This window comes from Megalobrama amblycephala, linkage group LG14 (genome assembly GCF_018812025.1).
Source record: "Megalobrama amblycephala isolate DHTTF-2021 linkage group LG14, ASM1881202v1, whole genome shotgun sequence".
NCBI classification, from domain to species: Eukaryota; Metazoa; Chordata; class Actinopteri; order Cypriniformes; family Xenocyprididae; genus Megalobrama; species Megalobrama amblycephala.
In genome coordinates this window covers 37,601,435-37,620,865 of record NC_063057.1, presented here as the reverse complement: position 1 = coordinate 37,620,865, position 19,431 = coordinate 37,601,435, and the positions used below count along the sequence as shown (strand labels likewise).

At 42.5% G+C, this 19,431-nt stretch overlaps 1 long non-coding RNA gene across 1 annotated transcript; it reads right to left on the bottom strand.

Moving 5' to 3' along the window:
* Positions 1-12,776: 12,776 nt before the first annotated feature.
* LOC125244955 lies at positions 12,777-19,195 on the bottom strand. The gene is made up of 3 exons (XR_007179411.1): positions 19,109-19,195; positions 13,960-13,997; positions 12,777-13,809 (listed from the first exon to the last, which is right to left on the bottom strand). It is a non-coding gene; the product is annotated as an uncharacterized LOC125244955 (long non-coding RNA).
* Positions 19,196-19,431: the final 236 nt, after the last annotated feature.

The window sequence follows — 19,431 nt, the reverse complement described above, 5'->3', positions numbered from 1 at the left end:
ATAGAGCTTGCACTGGGCAAAGACAATGTAACCGCTCCTCCTCTGATGAAGAAAAGGGCGGTGGAAAAAACACCAATAATTCCACCGATCGGTTCTGCTCTAATGTTTCCCTGACTTTAGGAACGAACGCTGGATTCGTTCTCAGCATAACTTTAGATTCACCTGCTGCAAACTGCATACAGGACGAATGTACAGACAAAGCGTGTAATTCACTCACTGTAGTGAGAGCTAGTAATAAAGCTGTCTTTAGAGAAAGTTGCTGCAAATCAATACTCTCCAAAGGTTCGAAGGGGGGCTGTGAGAGCACGTCCAGAACTATCAATAAGTCCCAGGGTGGGATAAGAGACTTAGTGACCGGAAGTAATCGTCTTGCCCCTCTCATGAACCTACACATCAAGGGGTGCTGGCTTAATGGACCAGAGTCCAGTCCTATATGACATGCTGAAATGGCAGAATGATAGACCTTTACAGTCGAAAAAGCTCTACCTTTGTCTAATAGTTCCTGTTGGAAACAGAGAACATCTGACACAGAGCATAAGAATGAGATGATCCGTTTCTCAGCGCACCATCATTCAAAAACTCGCACTCTGAATCGTTTCGATCACCTTAGGGGGTAACCAGATGGCATTTAAATTAATCCTCTCACAGGCCAAGCCCAAAGAGCTATCTTGTGTGGCGCAGGGTGAAAAATCTCCCCGTCGGCCTGAGAAAGAAGGTCTCTGCGCAACGGCAGAGGGGAGGGTTGGTCATACAGAAGTGGGATTATCTCTGCCACCCACAACTTCCCCGGCCAAAACGGTGCAATCAGAATTAGCGTATGTTTGGCATCATCCTCCTCCTCATCGTCATCTTCCAGAAGATGGGGGGATAATTCTTCATCCTCATCCTCCTCTTCCCCTGCTATACCCGCAAGGGCATTTGGATAAACTCTCACCGTAACATGTAGGTTTATCACCACGGAGCAGTGTTAGACAGAGTTATTTCTGAAAATAAACACTTATTTTTCTGGATCTAATATGAACCGAATCGTATTTGATTGGAAGATATACTGTTTATTCTCTTTTAATGGAAAAACTTGCCTTAAAGCGGATGTTTTACCACTCTGAACGAAAAGCACTCCTTAGACAGCAAAATAAGATTTACCGCGTTTGCGACGTCACCGGCAGGCTTCATCTGTAAACTGTTCAGCGGCAAATCCAATAATGCGTCCGGGAGTACAGCTTCCACAATCTTCATGGGGAAGAAAGCGAGAATGACGCAACAGCGAGCTGCAGCGATCTATATACCAGGGAGGCGGGACTCCCTGATCGCTGTTGCGATTGGTCTGTCAGTCTGACAGACGTGGTGCGATTGGTGCTTCCGCAGTCGGTCATGCCTGGAGGCGTCACCCTCAGTGAGATACCGAACGGATGTTAGAAAGAGAACCAAATAAATCAGCGCCCATCTCCCTACACAGATTGACATAGCCAGACTCACACATCAACAGTAACGTCATTGTAACTACACTTTAAATTTACATTTCTCAAATTGCTTAATAGCAAATAGAACAATCATGTTGCTGGGATAGCGGATAAGGGATCTCTCTCAAGCGGTGTCTCTCTCCTGCTTTATATCTGCGGCACGCCGTATAGCAGGTAAGCCACACTGCCGCTAATTGGAATCAGCTGCGGATGATTTGGAGCGCTGCTTGGTGGAGAGAGAGAGAAAAAGAGGGAGAGAGAAAGCAAGGGAGGAGAGAACACACAATTACGTAATGGAACGTAACAGTGTCAAACGCTAGAACTTACAGTTCTTACGTGATATAATGAACATGAGAAGAATGAATCTGATGCTGTGAAAGTGCTGGATTGAGGAGAGTTACTAAAGATCAACAAGAGCTGCTCAAATCTAGTAGTGCAGGTTATTGGCTGAAGTGTGGAGGTGATGAGCTTTGATTTCTGTTTTCTGTAGAGTTTCCAGTCTCTCTCAGCTCCTCCTGAATCTACAGACGTTCATGTTTCCTGTAGAAGATAAAGAAAACATAACAGAAGAGTTTTATAGTTGATCATGTAAATTAACGTTTCTCAAATGGGCATTCGGAAAACATTGGGGGTGTTCTTGGGAGGCACTTTTTAAGGCGCATAAATGCCAAAGATTTACAAGATGAAACTTGTAAATACTTGCCAAAGAAAATAGTCTGCAACATTATAACAACATTCTAAGTGTCCAGATCAATTGTGTCAGAAATCGAATGTAGCATCCGTTTACTGTGAACAACTCAGAACGTGTCCAGTGTGGACAGAATCACTGATTATAGGGTTGTATGTGCTTTCGTCGTGACATGTAGTGCCATTCACGACAGAGTGTGACCTGCCATTTTACACCAATGTGACCAGAATAGATGGTGTTTCATTTCCATAGCAACGAATATTTACTTCAGTGTTTCTGTCAGCTTTCTGTAGCACAGCTGCTGAACTTCCAGTGAAAACAACTTCTGCGTTTAGCATTCAGACACAATATAACACATGTTGGAAGTGCTGGTACACAAGGAACACTAAAGGTAAAAATAGAGAAGTGTATACTGGCACACTTAAAGCACTGGAAATATGAAATAAAAAGATTTGAAATGGAATGAACTTTAACAAAGATGTGAATCATGACAGCACTAAATTGGGGATTTAATATATTCTTCAAAAACAGGAAATCTTCTAAAACTAATGAATAAATATGATTATTTTTCACCAAAATCCAATTAAGAACATTCAATATTAGGTATTAAACAGACAATACTGTAGGTAAAATCACAGTAGTAAAAAAGCTCTTCAAGAGTTTCAGGAAAGTAAGAAACTGAAAACTCTTCTGGAAAAATTCCACTATGGATTTATCCTAAATTGGATTTTGTAACAAGTCTCTTTAATCTTTGGGGAAACGGAAATTTGAAGAAAGTTCAAGATCGCCAAAGTCTACAGCACTAAAAATCACCAAAAATAGACCCACAATGCTTAAAAAACATTTATTGTTGAATCAATTTAATAATTCTTGCTGAATTAAAGTATCAGTTTCTTTAAAAAATACTGACTCATAACATTTGTTGGTGTAAATATAATAATAGGCCTTTAAATTATAATAAACACAGAATAATAACCAACATTAATATTCAGGGAAGACACACAGGATATCTGGTAAACTGTACTGAGATACTGATGATATATTGAATATGAAGAGTTCAGAAACATTAAAAGATCAGATTCATAATTCCTGATTCTGATGTGTTTTATCTCCATCAGATTCCCATCAGCTCAATCTAGATCTGAACACAGTGAATAAACACCTCCGTCTGTCTGAGAAGAACAGAGTGATTACTAACACTTTCCCAAAGCTTCAGCCGTATCCTGATCATCCAGACAGATTTGATCAGTGGCCTCAGTGTTGTGTTCATAGTTAACCACAAGGTGGCAGTGGAATGTGGAAGTGTGAAGTGCTGCTTGGAAAAAGAGAACAAGAGGTGATATGTTCTGAAAAAAAAGACAAGTTTGGCATGTGTTAAATAAAAAGAGCATCGAAGGAATTACTCCGGTCTTGTGTTTAATACTTCAATACACAACAATTGGCGACGATGGTTTCCGTGCCTACGCCTGCATCTTTTCTGCCATGCAGTGGAGAGCCTGCGATTCCTTTTGTTACCTGGCGAAAAATGTTCGAAAATTACTTGTTTGCTATTAATGCTACAGGAGACTCATGGCCGGATGCCAGGAAACGTGCTATTCTACTACACAGTTTGGGGACTGAAGGCCAGAGGCTGTTTTACACGTTTCCTAATACTGGAACTACATTTGCAGAGGCAATGTCAGCGTTGGAGAATCATTTCGTCCCAAAGGTGAATGTTGTGGTCGCTCGACATCGCTTTCGCCAGCGTTCTCAACGCGGTGATGAGACCATTTCACAGTTCCTGTCTGCTTTGCGGGACTTATCTTCATCATGTGCTTATGGTGACATGGAAAGTGAAATGCTGCGCGATCAGCTGGTCGAACGATCGTATGCTCCAGCAGTGCGAGACAGACTCCTGCTTGAACCATCATTGACACTTGACACCGCTATTGTTATTGCATGTCAGGTGGAACAAGCGCTCTCTAATTCGGACATGCTCACGGCACAAAGTGCAGTTAAGGCCGTAGCTTCTAAACCCTTTCATCGGAAGAAGCGTGATGCACATTCTAACGGAGCAAAATCTGTGGCTGATACTACACAGCGCGCGAATCGCGCGTGTTACCGTTGCGGAGCTACAAATCACCTCGCTAATGCTGCCAATTGCCCAGCTGCTCGAGCCAAATGCCGTACTTGTGGTAAGACCGGACATTTTTCTAAAGTTTGCCGTTCTTCTAAGGACGTTCGGGAAGTGGTCCCGGACGTGGTTGTTCTTTTGACTGATACTGTAAATACTTCTGCAGATAAACTTTTGTGCAATGTTCATGTTACAACAGGCAAATGGTGCTTCTGTTGAGACTGAATTAGTCGTGGACACAGGCTCTTCAGTGTCAATCCTGCCTGTGGCTGTGTACAAACGACACTTTTCGGATTGTTCACTTACTGCTCCCAAAGTGAAACTGGTTACGTACATGAAAGAGGATATCCCTGTACTAGGATGTTTACATGCGGACGTTTCACTGAATGAAAAGGTAACCACCGCTTGTTTTTACGTTGTGAAAGGTGGCTCTGCTTTGATGGGCATGGACCTAATTCGAGCCTTGAACTGTTCTTTTCACTTTGGTACTGTTACTGCTCCTAACGAACTACATGCACTCGTTGGTGAAACTATTTCTGCTCCAGATACTTCTGTGGGGTGCGTGAAAGGCTTTGTTCATAAGCCTACAGTCAAACCTGATGCTACTCCAGTTCGACAGAAGCTTCGTCGACTTCCATTCTCCGTTCGACAAGCTGTTTCTGCAGAACTGGACTCATTACTGCAAAATGGCATAATTGAGAAAATAGATTCTTCCCCATGGATTTCGCCTATTGTTGTCACCACGAAGAAAGGAGGTAAAATACGTCTCTGTGTTGATCTGCGCGAGCCAAATAAGGCCCTGATTGTTGACAGCCACCCTCTGCCGCATATGGACGAACTGTTGAGTGAATTAAGAGGCACATCAGTGTTCACTACAATTGACTTAGCGGCTGCTTACCATCAGCTTACCTTACACGAGGAGTGCCGGGACATCACTGCGTTTATTACGCATGATGGTCTCTTCAGGTACTGCCGGGTTCCATATGGCCTTGCTTCCGCGCCATCTGCGTTTCAAAAAATGATGGAAACTGTCCTGAAAGGCATACGTGGGGTGAGGAACTACCTGGATGATATTATAGTATACGGTGCCACCCAGGAAAGTCATGATGCGACGCTGCGCTCAGTCATGCAGCGCTTGTCCGACGCAGGACTGCAACTGAACTGGGACAAGTGTACGTTCAGCCAGTCATCCTTAAAATTCCTTGGACATGTCATTTCCAAACATGGAATTTTCCCAGATGAGGAACACAAGTCCGCGATCATTGAGGCTCCTGCGCCACACGATGTTGCTTCCTTGCGCTCATTTCTGGGACTGATTTCATGGTACAGCAAGTTCTTGCCGAACTTCGCTTCTGTTGCTGAGCCGTTGCGTGCGCTACTTAGAGATGCGTCAACTTCTAAATTTGAATGGACTGTGTCTGCTGAACGCAGCTTCAAAGAGCTGAAAGAACTGCTTTCTGGAAGTCAGGTGCTTGCGTTGTTTGACCCTTCCCTCCCCACTATAGTGTCGACTGACGCTTCTGACTATGGATTGGGGGGGGTTTTGACACAAATACACCCAGACCGTGTAGAGAGAACTGTAGCGTTTGCTTCTAGAACCCTTACTCCTGCCGAAAGGAAATATTCTACGGTCGAGAAGGAGGCCTTGGCTTGTGTCTGGGCCGTAGAAAAATGGCGGCCGTATTTGTGGGGTCGACACTTTACGCTCAGAACTGATCATTGTGCGCTCACTACACTATTGGCAACCAAAGGCATTGGCCGGGCCGGTATGCGGGTCGCCCGGTGGTCGGCACGCTTGCTTTGCTACACATATGACGTCATCTACCGACCTGGACGTCTTAATTGTGCTGCAGATTGTCTATCCAGGCTGCCATTACCGACAGGAAATGATAGTGCTGCTGTGGAACCAGAGATGGTTGCTTTCGTTACTGGACTGCCTACATTGTCTGTCGAGGATTTCATGGCTGCTTCGGAAGCTTGTCCTGAGTTAACCCAGCTGCGCTTGCGAATCGGGCAGGGCTGGCCGAAAAAATGCTGTGACCTGGATCCTGTTCTGGTGCCCTTCTTTCGCATTCGTGATGAACTGTGTGTGGATGGTGTGCTAGTGAGGAGAGGTGAACATCGTGTTCTTGTTCCTTCTACATTGCGCTCTAAGATGATAAGCCTAGCACATGAGACACACCAAGGAATTGTCCAGACGAAACAGAGGCTGCGTGAATTATTCTGGTGGCCTCAGATGGATGCTCAAGTACAGTCGGCTGTCTCTTCCTGCTTAACGTGCCAATTGAATGACAAATCGGCTAAAACAGCACCGGCTCCGCTTCAGCCTGTCAGCCTGCCATCTGGACCATGGCAGAAACTAGCGATCGATATCGTTGGACCTTTTGAGAGAGGACCTTCTGATTGTCGTTTTGCCATTTGTCTGGTGGATTACTATAGTAAGTGGCCTGAGGTAGCATTTTCTCAGAATGTCACTGCTGAGGTGGTCACATCATTCCTCCAATCAGTTTTCAGTAGAGAGGGAAATCCACAGTGTGTTGTGACTGATAACGGGCCTCAATTCCTCTCCAGTGTGTTTGCAGCATTCTTAAAGGAGAGAGGAATAAGTCACATGCGTAGTACGGTCTATTTTCCACAATGCAATGGGGCTGTGGAGAGGTGGAACAGAGTCCTGAAAGAATGCATCCTCTCTGCGGAACAGATGGGGAAACCATGGAAACATGCAGTGACTGAGTTCTTGCAAAGCTACAGAGCTACCCCTCACAGTACTACAGCCGTTTCACCTTCTGAGCTTCTCCATCATCGCAAAATGCGTACAAAGCTGAATGTTTTTCCTGTTGGCCCCAAAAGTGACAAATGTGCTAGAGTGAAAGAGACTGTGAGTAACAAACAGTGCAAGAGTAAAGAGTACACTGACAAAAGACGTGGTGCCAAGTACCACACTTTCAAACCAGGAGACCAGGTGAGAGTGAAACAACCTGGGCATGTGAAGAAGGGTGTTTCTCAGTTCTCACCACCACTGAACATTGAGCAACAAATCGGAAAGAGCACTTTCGTTCTGAGTGACAAAAAGAAATGGAATGTATCGAAACTAGCTCGCTTTACAGCCCCTGTTACCACACAGAATGAGAACTTGCAAGCACCAGTGACATTTAATCTTAGGAAAAGTAGTAGAGTGCGTAGAATGCCAACGTGGTTGAAGGAATATGATTTAAAGTGAAGTGAAGTGAAGTTGTACATGCATGAAAAAAAAAAAAAAAAGTAAAGAAAACATGCATCTTTGTTTTGGTTATGTTGTGAGCTTGTGAACAGTTGTAATTGCTTAAATACTTAAAACTGTGCATTAGAAAGAGTAAAACAAGGTCAGTTACATTGGTTAAGTTGTTGTGAGTTATTAACAAGTACACAGTAATTTTACGTGATTTTGTTACCTTACAAGAGTAACTTTGTTCTGAATAACTAATCTGTGATATGAAGAATCTTTCAAGTAAGAGGGGAAATGTTGTGTTCATAGTTAACCACAAGGTGGCAGTGGAATGTGGAAGTGGAAGTGCTGCTTGGAAAAAGAGAACAAGAGGTGATATGTTCTGAAAAAAAAGACAAGTTTGGCATGTGTTAAATAAAAAGAGCATCGAAGGAATTACTCCGGTCTTGTGTTTAATACTTCAATACACAACACTCAGGTGTTGTGTAGAGAGAGTGTGTGTGGACGCTGTTACTGGGAGATTGAGAGGAGTGGAGATTGTGGTGTGTCTATATCAGTGTCATATAAGAGCATCAGCAGGAAGGGATCGGGTAAAGAGTGTTTGTTTGGATCTAATGATCAGTCCTGGAGTTTGATCTGCTCTGACTTCTTCAGTTACTCATTCAGACACAATAACATAGAGACTAAACTCCCAGTAATGTCCATCATCAGGAGAATAGGAGGTGTATGTCCTTCTACAGCGTCTCTGGAGACACAATGAGCCTCATCCACACAGTCCAGACCACATTCACTCAACCGCTCTATCCTGGGTTTACTGTTTCTGGATCATCAGTGAAACTGTGTTGATGAATCAGAATAGACTGTAGAGAGATTCTACCCATAATGCTTTGAGCTCATGATGAATCAGTAACAGTGAGATGTTATAGAGTCTCTTATTTTCTCTTCATTACATTAATACTACAGCTGAACTTCTGTCAGTGAAATAACGTCAGATGAATGTGTGTAATGAATCCTCATATAGACAGTGAGATCAGTGTGTGAGTCATGATGAAGTGTGTATCTGTGCTTTTCAGTCATTCAGTTCTTATTGTAGTGTCACATTAATCATTATTATTACTATCAAAATTACCTTTCAACTGAAATGATCACACACAGGATTCATTAAAATATAATAAATGTATAAATTTAAAAATGTTATTTGTTGTAAAATTGATAAATGTCAATGTATTAATGAATGTTAATAAAATATATTGAAAGGAATGTATTTACAATCCCTCTATAATAAATTGTCTGTATTTGGTATCTAAGAAGTGACTGAGGGTAGTGATGTGGCGTTTAACACCAAAGCTTCAAAGATCGTATCAAAAAAATGAAACATCTCACAGTGAAGCACTGTATCGGAGCTTGATTCGTTTTGCCATAACCACGTGATCGGTGACGTCCAAAGCTTCGTTTTCGTACACAACCACGTGACTGCTTTGTATTCTGATTCAAATAACATGAACCCTTGCGCAGGTGCCAAGTGTCATTCGCTTTTTAGATAAGAATAAATCAATGAGAATAAATATTTACACGAGTAGTTTTGTGTTACAAACACAGGAGGTCGGAGACACAGGAAGTATAAATATAAGGTGTTTATTTCACAACCAGATGAACAACAGTGAAGCAGGTGAGTAAATGGTAAATCTTCAGGTAAATCATGATAATAAGAATAGTAATACTGTCCTTTGTTTGGTAGGTGAGGTATGATGGCAGAATGCAGGTATCCAGACAAATGTAGAATGATTCCAGTATAATTTCACTTTGAACATAGGTTGCACATTGTTACTTTTGACTCACTCTTGTTTTTATTAAATACACCTGACTATGACTTTGCTAATATGTAACTGCATATATATTTTGTCTGTTATCTTTGGGGGAAAAAAACGTTCCGCCATTTTACTGTATTGAGCTTTTTGAAGAATACGGGAGGCGGAAGCATTGGTAAGGTGATCATTTTTTATAAAGCATATACATTTTATTTTATTTTATTTTTTTCGAAAATGACCAATCGTTTCTCTAGATAAGACCCTTATTCCTCGTCTGGTATCGTTTAAAGCTGCACTGAAACTGTAATTTTGACCCTCAACCGTTTGGTGCCCATTGAAGTCCACTATAAGGAGAATAATCCTGGAATGTTTTCATCAAAAACCTTCATTTCTTTTCGACTGACGAAAGAAAGACATGAACATCTTGGATGACATGGGGGTGAGTAAATTATCAGGAAAATTTAATTAGAAAGTGAACTAATCCTTTAAGCCTCTGTTGATGATGTGTCCCTCACTTTCAAGTGGGGAAATTGTGCACATAAAAAAATAAGCTTGACAATATGTTTTGTGTAGTAGAATTCACAAAAAATTGTTAATTTGCTTATACCTTGTCACGATCACATCTGTTCCTGTCACATCCCGGACTACATTACCCATAATCCTCTCTGCCTATCACCTGCACTCACTCCACCAATCACTATCACTAATCACCACACCCAGCTGCAGCTCATTACACGGACTATAAAGGACTCATACACACATCACCTCACCGCTAGGGTCTTGTTTTCACTTGTGTTACACTTCCAAGCGTTTCTCCTGTCTCTCTGTCTGTTCCGGTTCCCGTTACTGATCCCCATCTGGTTCTACTGTTCTGTGATTGATCGCTGCCTGCCTTTTGACTACTGCCTGTTATCTGACTACGTTCCTGCCTGTCTCTGATGTTCCTGTTTGCCCCGTTTGACCATGCCTGTACGACCACGCTCAACATTTAATAAAGCTTTGCATATGGATCTCACTCGGAGTCCCGCCTTCGTTACAGAAGACCTAGCCTCATCAAGATCCAGCAGCTTTGTTGGGCGTCCTAGTCCCAGCATAGATCCCGCAATGCGCCTTGTAGGCCTTCGTCAAGGTAACTGCACCCTGGAGGCACATATTCAGATATTCCTGGACATTTCTCATTTTTCTGATTTACCGGACTGTGCCCTGATTGACTTTTTTGCCCATGGACTAAACGAACCTCTTAAGGGGTATTTAATCGCTAATGGTCCCCGAGGGACATTTATGGAATTCTTGGACTTTGCCCTGCTTACCGTTGGTTCACGTTTCACTGTGGGTGTCGCGGAGGAACGCGACACCTCGTCTCTTCATGTAATGGCTGCCACGCCAGACAACACGCACAAGATGGCTGTTACCACAACAACACCAAGTCAAGTCTCCGCTGATATTCCAGAGCAACGTCACGTCTCCGTTGATCTTCCAGAACCAAGTCACCACTCCGTTGATCTTCCAGAGCCACGTCACGCCTCCACTGATCGCCCAGAGTCAAGTCACGTCTCCGCTGATCGCCCAGAGCAATGTCACGTCTCCGTTGATCGCCCAGAGTCACGTCATGTCTCTAGATCAGTCAGGGAGCGGAGAGGGTTGCGTTCCAGCATGAATGATCCTCCAATGACTACAGCACGAGCGGCTGGCATTCCGAAACCCACGCCGGCCGCTTCGCACTCAAGCCAGCCGGCCGCTTCGCACTCAAGCCAGCCGGCCGCTTCGCACTCAAGCCAGCCGGCCGCTTCGCACTCAAGCCAGCCGGCCGCTTCGCACTCAAGCCAGCCGGCCGCAACGCTCTCAAGTTCGCCTGTTGCAACGCACTCAAGCGCCCTGAGTGCGATGGACAAGATGGCTGCTTTGCCAGTGCCCACGGGCAAGATGGCCGCCCCTTCGGTGTCTGTGGACGAAGGGGTCGTTCCAGCCGTTGAGTCCGCTCCAGAGCTCGCTCCAGCCAGTGAGTCCGTTCCTGAATCCGCTTCCGCCAGTGAGTCTTCTCCAGAATCCGCTCCAGCCAGTGAGTCCGCTCCAGAGCCTGCTCTCCCTGTCAGTCCTGTGATGGCCAAAAGGGCTGTCTTCACTTTTTATGTTTTGGCGGTCTTGCATGCCTGGAGGAGGCATTCCGGCGTTTTTGACTCTGGACCAGTCTACCAGCCCGAGGCCGCTGCCATCCCAGAGCTGCCCGCTCTCCCTGATACGTCTGCCCTGCTGCCGGCGCCACCCGAACTCCTTGCCCACGAGCCCGCTACGGACCCCGCTGAAATCCCCAAGAACTTTTTGGGGGGGGGGCAGGATACCTGAGGGTGGGGACCTTGCCTGGTCACTGCCGTCATCGGCCTTTGTACTGTTATGGCCACCCATGGACTGTAGGCCACTATGGCCATTAATGGATTCTGACCCACCGTGGTCATTCACGGACTCTGTCTCGCCGTGGCTGCCCAAGCCACCTGACCTGCCATGGCTGCCTGAGCCACCTGACCTGCCGCGGCTGCTCAAGCCACCTAACCTTCCGTGGTTGACTGAACCACCTGACCTGCTGTGGCTGCTCAAGCCACCTGACCCGCCGTGGCTTCCTGACACACCTGATCTGCCGTGGCCGCCCGAGCCACCTGACCCGCCGTGGCCGCCCGTGACTCCTGACCCGCCGTGGCCGCCCGTGGCACCTGACCCGCTATGGTTGCCCTGGAACTTGCATTGGAGACCCTATTCCCATCTGAACTCCAATGCACCCACCCCCCCTCCCTATTCGTGCCATTTACGTCGCGAGGACGCGCCTTCCGGAAGGGGGGCGTTATGTCACGATCACATCTGTTCCTGTCACATCCCGGACTACATTACCCATAATCCTCTCTGCCTATCACCTGCACTCACTCCACCAATCACTATCACTAATCACCACACCCAGCTGCAGCTCATTACACGGACTATAAAGGACTCATACACACATCACCTCACCGCTAGGTCTTGTTTTTACTTGTGTTACACTTCCAAGCGTTTCTCCTGTCTCTCTGTCTGTTCCGGTTCCTGTTACTGATCCCCATCTGGTTCTACTGTTCTGTGATTGATCGCTGCCTGCCTTTTGACTACTGCCTGTTATCTGACTACGTTCCTGCCTGTCTCTGATGTTCCTGTTTGCCCCGTTTGACCATGCCTGTACGACCACGCTCAACATTTAATAAAGCTTTGCATATGGATCTCACTCGGAGTCCCGCCTTCGTTACATACCTGATGTGGGTGCCTGATTGAAATGAGTGCTTTCCACTTTAAAGGGGACCTATTATGCCCCTTTTTCAAGATGTAATAAAAGTCTAAGGTGTCCCCAGAATGTGTCTGTGAAGGTTCAGCTCAAAATACCCCACAGATCATTTATTATAGCCTGTCAAATTTGCCCCTATTTGGGTGTGAGCAAAAACACACTTTTTTTGTTTTCCCTTTAAATGCAAATGAGCTGCTGCTCCCGGCCCCCTTTCCAGAAGAGGGTGGAGCTTTAACAGCCCTACATGGCCTCATCCCCTTTGTTGTGAGTTCTTGTTCTTGTTGCGGCAAGGTTTATGTGAATTTTAGGGTTAATGGTGTCACTAACCCAGGAAGAAGCTACCAATCATTTGTTGTAGTCCTTAAACTGAGAATTCTTTAAAATAAAATAATTTTGCTGTTTGAGCATAAACAACATCTGCAAAGTTACGACGCAGGTAGGTTTCGTTTTGGTTTTTGATAATCTTTATTGTAAATATTGCTTTTATGTCTATATTTTCAACCCAATTTATGTGTATAATGTTATTTTACTGTGATTATTTTTTTCATTTTACTTTTTTTAAGTTAAGTTTTGTGTATATTTTCCTGAAAACAAGGACAATTCACACTTAAAGAGACTGCTTATTTGTTCTTTTGTATCAGGCATGGTTTTCTGTTCACTATTTTCCTGTATACTGTGATTTGCCCTTTTGCATTATAACTAAATGGGAGAGAAAACAAGGGTGATTCACACTCAAAGAGGCTGCTTATTTGCTCTTTTGTATTGGGAATAAAAGATAGACACCGGACAGCAGGTATCAGTTTCGCTAACTCCACAAATCTACACGCTTACGCTTGTCAACGCAAACCACCGGTTACATGCATTCTCACAACACATAAAGAGACTCTACAATAAATATAATGTAACAAAGGAAAAAAAGAAGAAAAAGAAAAGAATCCTAGTTTGAATCCGCTGTGGTCATGTCCAATCCCATTCCTCCCAATCCTTTGTCATCCTCCATTTTTCTGTTTATCTCTAATGTCCTCACTAATAAAGGCAAAAAACTGCCCCTGTTCTCTTTTTACAGCATGACAGTACACAATACCAAACCATCTTCATTCTCAGCTCATGAGAATTTTATCTTCAAAGGTTCATACAGTCAGTGGGATCACTGTGGTAATAGTTGTTTCTCTCATGTTTGTGGGATTAAAGAATCATGTGCAGAAAGAGGTTTCATTTCATGAGCTCCTGCAGCAGTCTGTGTTCAAGGAAAATCAAAAATTTCAAATAGTTTCTACAGCACATCATTGTATGTACAGGCAATTATTTAATATGATGTAAAAAAACATCTCTGTATTACAGCTCAATTATCATCTCAAACACATTCAATATTTTATGTAACACTGACCTGAGAACCCATTTGAGACCCTTTTCTTATGGGAATCCCTGTTTTAAGATTAATGAAAAGAAAAAAAGAAATAAAAAAATCAGACAGAAAACAGTCTTTTATTTACTTCAGTATTTATTAATATAAATATCCATATTTATTTCATTTAGCACATTTTCATGGTTCAGTACTTTTTCTTTTTTGCAATAAAGTTCAGCACTGTTGTACTTGTAGGTTTTTTTTATTTTTTTTTTATCCAGTATAGATTTTAACAACTATTGGTTGATTAGTTTGTTATTATTCGGTTGATTAATTGGTTATTGGCTGTTTTCTTATAATGGTCCAGAATTTTGTCAAGTTGTTTGTCAGATGTCTTTTTTAATTATACGATGTCACTACATTGGTTTCTTGATGCCAGCCAATTGCTGCATTGCTGATCATGGTTTCAAGTATCGATACATCTGCCCTTTTCAAGGAACACAAGAATGTGCAGTAATCTCACACAACTTAATCCAGATATTTTAATCCAATCCGCAAATTCATTTGAAGAACCAAATTAGCCAGAGGTCAGTTTTCACGATTAGAAAATCTAGCATCTGTCAATGAGGTACGAAAAATGGGCTAATTAAATTGGGCTTTATTTAGTCTGTCCGATGTCCATTTTGGACCACATATAGATGACAATGTGTGTTGTGTTGTGTATACTACACCAAAATGTAATCTTTCAAAACATAATTTCTGCTGTTCAAAAACTAACAAAAATGTGCCATCAAAATAACTTGACATCACTGTTTTTTTAATGTAAAATTTATCTTATAATGTGTTTTCCCTGGCTTCATGAAACTTTTTTTTTTACAGAATATAATGCCAGAGTGCCATATTTTGACTGATCGGTCACTTAAAAACACAGTCATTCAGTTGTAGGTGGGCATGGAGGAGAAAAAAAGAAGGGACTTAAGTTCTGTGAATGACTTAAGATCTTTGATGGAGCGTTGTGCAAGTTAGTTGACAAAACATGCTCAGAGAAAATTTAAAGTATTTTTATTGTACATACATTAACATGTCCCTGAACAGTTCGGTGGATGCATTTGCATTACATATACTCTGTTTTGTGTACCTTGTGTTTTTGTCATATGGACTTTTAAGTTGTTTTCTGCCCTGTTCTTTTCCTGTATCCTGTGCCACTTTTTGTATTACCAGCTGGAGTGCTTTTGATTGCCACCAGAGGGCACTCAACCCCAGTCTATTGCCATTCTATCATGGATTACATTACCCATAACTCACTGCCCAGTCTACTCACCCATGATTGTTTTCAGCTGCATCTCATTACCTCATCATACTCACCCTATTTAAAGACTTGTTTCTCACTCATTCATTGCTTAGTCTTATATGTGTTAGCTCTGTTCTCCCGTGTCTTAGTTTTTTGGATTATTTGTTCATTCCCAGGATTTCTCTGTTTGCCTGTGCTCTGGATAACATTGTTTTTGGACTTATTAAATACTGCGTTTGGATCCTCAATCTTTGTGTCTGTGTGCAGTTCATAACAGAAGATTGAACCATCAGTTGATCCAGCAGTAAAGATCATCTGCCTGCGTCAAGGTAACTGGCCCCTCGAAGACCACATCCAAGACTTCTTAGACGTTGTTGAGGGGGCTGGATACACCAAGCTTCAGTGGCCATGGATCTTGGCCCACCACGATCACCAGAATGTGTTTGTGGATTACCCCTTAATTAATACTGTGTTTTCAATCTTTGTGTCTCCGTGGGGTTCATAACAAGTTCCCTGATTGTGTCCAGGTGTGTCTTGTTAGTTCATTACCCTGTGTGTATAAGCCCCCAGTTTCCTGTACATTGTCAGGTCTCATCTTTCTAGGATGTTATGGTGGTGAGCTCAGTTCTGTTTACTTGCACTTTGTTTGGCTGTTGAAAACCACGTGAGTAATTTATATTCTCCTATTACTTTAATAAATACCTTCTGCACTTGGATCCAACCCTCCCTCTTTTCCAGCATAACATGTCAATAAATGTTTGTTTGGCTTTTTAATTATGAATATAATAATTTAATAAATTTATAATTAATATTAAATAAACTAAGATTTAATAAACTAAGTCTTTTCAATGACCTGAAAAGATGTTTAGACTGTATTAAAAATGTATTTAGTATCATTACACTGGCAAGGATTACATGTAAAGATGCACTTGACAACGCTACATTCAACTGTTTTGAAATACAGTGTTTTTTTCACTTCCTGAAAAGTAACCGTTTTGGACGTACGTAGTTTCATCGAGCAGCGACGTTTTTCTCCTATTACTTTAATAAATACCTTCTGCACTTGGATCATCCCTCTTTTCCAGCATAACATATCAATAAATGTTTGTTTGGCTTTTTATATGTATAATATTATAATAAATAAAAAATTGAATCATTTTAAAAGTTCATATTTTAGTTCATGGGTGTCTCAAAATAACACAGTTGAGTACACTTGGATGTTCTTAAGATGATCTTAAGAAGTACTAAAGAATTTTTAGTATATTAAGTACAAAATTAGTATGTGAAAATAGACCACTTTAAGTACATTATGGAAGTGTACTTTTTTCATCTGGGGTGAAATAGCCCCCCCTCAAAGGAGTGGCTTCCAAATGCTCATAAAAACAATTCCAGGTGTGAGTTGGAGCGGAGGCGCACCCAGGGACAGGATGGAGGGCCAGGCCCGTGTGGTGGAGGAAGAAGTAGAGACAGAGGAAGTGCAGGAGGCCAGAGCGGAGCAGGCAGTGTAATTGACCAGGGCGGATCAGGCTGAGCAGAAGACTAAGGTGGAGCTGGCTGGATTGAAGACCACCTGGATTGAGCTATGCTAGAGCAGATCAGATAAGACTGAAGACCCCCACGGCAGAGCAGAAGGGGCTGAAGACCACCAAGGCCTAACTGGGAACCACCATGGTGGAGCAGTGGAGCCGATGACCCCCAGGGCAGATCTGGTGGAACTGGAGACCACCACAGCTGATCAAGTAAAACTGAAACAGGAGCACAGAGAGGTTAGCATTGGCCTCAGGGGCCATGTCAAATCAGAAAGATTAAGGGCATCCTCCATGGTCATAACAGGACCAGCAGGGTGTTCCAGGTTGACCTCTGGGGTCATTTGAGGGCTGGCAGAAAGTTTATAAATGACCTCTGTGGTCGATTTGAAGCAGGCTGAAATCTCAGGGACTACCTCCGTGGTCGTATCAAGGAAGACAAGAAATTCGAGGATGACCTCCGTGGTCGCATCAAGAGACTCTGGGGCAGGAGTGGTTTCTGGAGCAGACTCATGGGCTGGAGCGGGCTCTGGAGCAGACTTATGGGCTGAATTTGGCTCTGTAGTGGACTCATAAGCTGGAGAGCAGTGTGCAGCCCAAACGCACAAAATGGCCATTGCCATAACAGGGAGTGCAGTCGACAGTGGGACCACGTCTAAGACCATCAGACTTGACCTCACTGCAGATGCCAGTTGTTTGCACCTCCTCTACTTCACTAACAGTGAAGGAGGTCCCACTCAACAAAAACACATAGTCTACAAACTCACCCAGTGATCCTCGAGGACCATCACAAATGAGTTTACATTGGTATTGTTCAAAATAGATAAATAGAAATCTCTGCGTGGTCCTTGAGTGATTGTTTACCTTGGTGCAGATCAATGAATCTTACTGCTGAATGCATTATGTTGCTAAGTCTTCTGTCATGTAACTTGAAGGTTGAGAATCCAAACACAGTTTTTATTGAAAGGGTAAATCCACAATCAAAGTCCAAAAACAGGCAACAGGTCAATACACAGGCAAGCAATGAAATCAAGCAACTAGGCAGAAAACTCAGGCAAAGGGTAATCCAAGAGACAGACAAGAAATCAGGGAGAATGCTCAGAAATATAGTGCAGACACATTTCACAAAGAATGACTGCATTGACCAGGTTTATATAGGGTGCACTAACAAGGATAAAGGAATGAAACGCTCAAAAAATGAAAATTATCCCATGATTTAATCACCCTTAAGACATCCTAGGTTCTTGCCTATCCTTCATTCAGAGGAACATAATCAGAGATATATTTAAAAATATTCTGGCCTGAAGTGATGTATGATGCAGGATGTAGGAGTAGAATAAGCTTTGATGTCTCTTGCAGTTTAAACAAATAGGGCTGTGCTGAAGCTCCTATCTTTCTTATATCGAAGTCCTCTGACATTTCTTTTAAAAATGTCTCATTTTAATGATTCGTTTTGCTCTATCCCCTAAGCTTCCATGTTCATCATTGCAAAGTCTTTCAAAAAGTCTTTCATCTAGAGTCTAAGTTAAGTCTGAAGACTTTAGGCTGGAGTCTGAGTCAAGTCTGAAATCTTTTGTCTCGAGACTGAGTCGAGTCTCAAGTCATAAAAAAAACAACAACGCTATCATCCTCAAATCTTTTTTTTTAATCCCAGTTGTATTATATAGACAAAATAATATGATCGTTCTATCATCTGTTTTGTTTGTAATAAAGTTTCTAAGATGTAAAGGATAATGTACATCCAGCTTGTTACTTTATAATCCATTACAATGCACAAAACAATCGTCCTGACAACACGAGTTGTCATTTTCAATTCAGTCGCTAAGTGGTCGCAAAATGGCACCAGTGTATCACGGTTTGTTATACAGCAGTTTGTTATAAAGCGGTGTTGTTATTGACGACAATCATTATTAGAAAATATCAAACCTTTGAATATTTAAGTCAATAGAAATATATGCATGCTGCCTAGGATGGCTTGAGGGTGAGCAAATAAGATAATTGTCAATTTTGGGGGAACTATTCCTTTAATGAAACACAGCTGACAGCAATCAGGGATGATTATGAGACCAGGCAGTGAGTTCTGGGAAATGTAGTCCATGTGTAAATGGCAATAAACAAGTGGGGAGTGCCATCTGATGGACAACCAGGGCACTCCGGCTGGTGATCGTGACAACTGCCCTGTTGTGTGCAAAAATGACAATAAACCTGACTTTGTCTGTGTATGGGAAAAAAACAACCTTTGAGTACTTTCAATTCTCTAATTTTTTTTTATGAAGATGAAAGAAAGTCATTGATTCAGAACAATGTGTGGTTGAGTAACTATTGTTTTAAACTGATATGGTTTATAATAAAAACGATTCAAGTTTATACTCACAGGGTGAAAAGATGTGTAAAATCAGCACTAACAAGACAAAGAAGAATTCAGACAGAAATATAATGATTCTCAGATCCCCCACTGCACGTTCACCGTTACTGAGGATAAGAATGAAAATATTACACAATAATGTGATTCAATTACGTTTGTAAAATAATTAAATCCTGACATGATAAAACACAATGAATAACTCTCGACAAGATTGTTTTCACTCACTTGTTGTCAGTATCAGTTCGGTCATCAGAACAACAGAGTTCAGTAAAACAAGACCAACAGCTCCAATCAGATACACAGGAAAACTATTGGAAAAATCCTCAGTCATG